We start from the raw sequence: 3,471 nt of genomic DNA on the forward strand, positions 1-3,471 counted from the left end.
TAGGCAATACTATTAGGGGCCTCATTATAGAGATAAAGAAACAGAGTCACAGAGGATTCAGAGCACTTGCTCAAGGTCTCGTGTGGTGGATATAGAGTCTAGATTCAAATGCAGACATTTGGGTCCAGAGTTCTATGTATCTAAGTACTATATTATCTGCTTGTATATATTTATGCCACTAAAAAGAAGCAGTTTATTGAGGTACTGCCTAGTCCTTTTAGTGTTGCCAAAACCTGTCAAAATATCATCTCTAATATTTATAAACACATATAGGAGAACATGTTTAACCCTATTTTTACATATGGATCTGAATCACAAATAATTTAAAAGACTTGCCAAATGCTTGAAATGCTTATAGTTAAAAGGCTATAGCAAAAAAGTTTGAGTGGAAATAAATAAATTAAAATGGAAATAAGGAAAAGATAATTCATGCCCCACTCATATCCTATATACAGTTTCCTCTCCACACAAATCACACAAACACACAATCTCTTTTAAGGTCATAGCCATCTGAATAAGAAATACCAGCATGTTCATCATGAATCTGAGGCATTTGTAATTTTAAGTGTTTAAGATATATGACAAATATTTTGAAGAGACTAGATAAAAAGCATATTCTGAACAAACTGAATCTATCACTTCCAAAGTTAGCTCCACTGTTCTTCCATTCTTTCGTGTACCTCATTTATGGCATTTGTTAGAGGCATATATTTAAAGGATTCATTATGTGTGATTGTTTTGTAATAAAAAATATCTTTTCATCATTTTGTATCATTGGAGATTTCCAGAGGAGCAATACCTATTATGATCACAGTTTCAATAAGACAATCAGAGTATTATCCAGACATTGATTTATGGGAAGCAAAGCCAAGAAGAGTGTACTGCCCAAAATAAAAAAGTAATAGAAGGAACAGTACAATATGAGGAAACAGAGAGATCCCAGGAAGATATAGTAAACATTGGTAAGGAAGAGAAGCTAAGAAAAATTTTTTTTTTTTTTTTTTGTGGAAGACACTTTCTGAAGTGTCCAAAAGAAAAGTCTTTTTTCTATAATATTCTGGCCTGGTACTGGAATACTGGAATAGTAAATACTCTATAAAGTTGTGATGTGGACAACAAAGATGTGAAATTAGGGTTAAATTAAGGAAGCAAAAGATTCTGTGACTTATCAGTGTAAGTTCCAATGGAAGATTCTTTTATGAAATAAAATTTTTGTATTCTTAAATAACATCTCTGAAGATTGGAAATATAGGCAATAGTCTGAGGAATCTAAAAAACAATGTTTTCCCTTTTTCATCATACCTATATGCAATAAATTCTCAATAAATAAGAAAATTACTTTAGCTAATAGATGCAGAGTTCATTAAAGGAGTTGCCTTTCTGACTTTTTGTAAGTTTTTTTTTATTGTTGTTTTTAGGGGGGGAAATGGTATCATATTCTGTACTTAAAAATAAAATAATTAAGGAATTATATCTGTCAATTCAGATAATTGTATTCTTCAATAGGTCTTCAGTAGTTGGTTAAGTAGAGACACAGTAATATGAATAACCAAGAAAAAATAATTGGAAGACATCCAGAAAAATGAAATTTTATAGCTGTCTGTCTTACATCATTACTATTTAGTGAACTGTCTAGATCAAAATTTCTGAATAGCAACCTCCTCTCTTCCTCACACATTAAAAAAAAAAAATACAATTAATTTGAGTTCTCCAGTATCTTTAAAATTGGTACATTTGTTCCATCTTACTAGGGCTAGTTTAGACCCTCATCACTCGTGGATTTATTAGAGCACAGTACTTTGCAGTGCTTAAAAGCATGAGCTCTGCAGTGATACTAAGTGTACTGAAACCAGTTTCATGGCTTATTCACTCTGTAATCAAAGGTAAGTAGATAAGCATTTTCATCTATAAATAAAATATAGAAAATAAAGATAAAAATCCTAAATATGTTGTTAGTTTTAAAGATAATTCTTTAAAACATGTTGAAGCTAGTCCAAAGATACTATGTTATCCATCATTCTTTAGATATCAGGAGACTGGTTTTTCTAAATGCACACCAAAAGGATTCAGGATGAAATCCCAATGTTTTTCTAGTGTTATATGGCCCTTCCTAAATGTGATCCTATTCTTTCCCTAAGCTTCAGCTTGTCTTCCTTCTCCAAAACTTATCCTGTATCTCTTCTCTTCCTCTCCAATCCCTCTTCTTTTCCTTTGCCCATCACTGTGAAATAAGAATGTACTGTGAATTAGGACATAGGAAGACTCACCAGACTGAGTACCAGTATGGAATCCTGTCTCTGTCTTGTTTTGACCTGCTCAGTTGTTATGAGGGCACTGTTCTTTGCCTGGAAGGGCTTTCAATATCCCCTAGAGCTGGTTTTGTAAAGGACGGAAGGTCTCTGAAGATTCTAGTCTCTCAAGTAGAGAGCCTTAGAGAGCACTGGCTTCTAAAGAAGTGCAAAGAGTGAAGTTTAGGGTAGTAAGATGACAGATTTAGGAGGTCCCAGTAGTTCTCCTTCCACTCATGGATACATCAATTTAACAACCATTAATAGATGAAAATATCTTTGTGAGAGTTCCAAATGAGAGTTTACAAGACCCCAGTAGGACATAGAACAGGAAAAGACAGATTAGGAAGGATAGAAAGTAAAGTTTTACTTTACTTACATCACCTCTCCTCCAACCTGTCACTGCTCTGCACCCAGAGAGATTCTCTCTGCCTATGAATTCTCCCATGAAGGAGAGAGAAGTCAAGCTCATCCTTGAACATGTGTGTGTGTGTGTGTGTGTGTGTGTGTGTGTGTTGTATACACACATATATAACATGTATTCACACACACATAGTCAATTCTCATTCTCAGTTCTGTTCTATAAAGTCACTGTGAACAGTGAATTAGAAAGGATGAAACTATTGCTCCTCCTGGAAATACAGAGTTAGGTTTCTGAGAATCTTTTGGCACAGCATTTTTGTTAATCAACCAATAAGTAACCTCGTTTTATTTGTGTTTCCGCTTAAAGATACTGCATTTAATCCATAGTTCTTACAAATGACTAATGGTATAGTCCTTAAACGATTACAAGCCATAAGCTTTGGAGTCCAGTTGCATTAATATGTTCATTCACAAACATTCTTATACAATAAGCCAGTCTCATCAGCGTTGAAAACTTGCTCTTCCACAGAATCCTTTTCTTGTGTACTTTCTTGTAACAGGCATTTTAAAAATTCTTCTGCAGCCTCCTGATAAGCAAAAACAGCCTCAACTGTAACTATAACATTTTTCATGACTCGTTGCCTTTTGAAATGTGCTAGCTAGCCAGGACAGCCCAGAAGAGGTTGACTTTTTTTTTTTGACTCCAGATGAAAGTAATATAATTATAAGTATCTTTGACCTCACAACAGTGTGGAGCACTACATTTTTTTATTAATTCTCATCTCATGAATCCACAAATGCAACCTTCTTTTCATCATTT

This window comes from Pteropus medius, unplaced genomic scaffold (assembly GCF_902729225.1).
Source record: "Pteropus medius unplaced genomic scaffold, Ma_sr-lr_union100, whole genome shotgun sequence".
NCBI lineage: Eukaryota > Metazoa > Chordata > Mammalia > Chiroptera > Pteropodidae > Pteropus > Pteropus medius.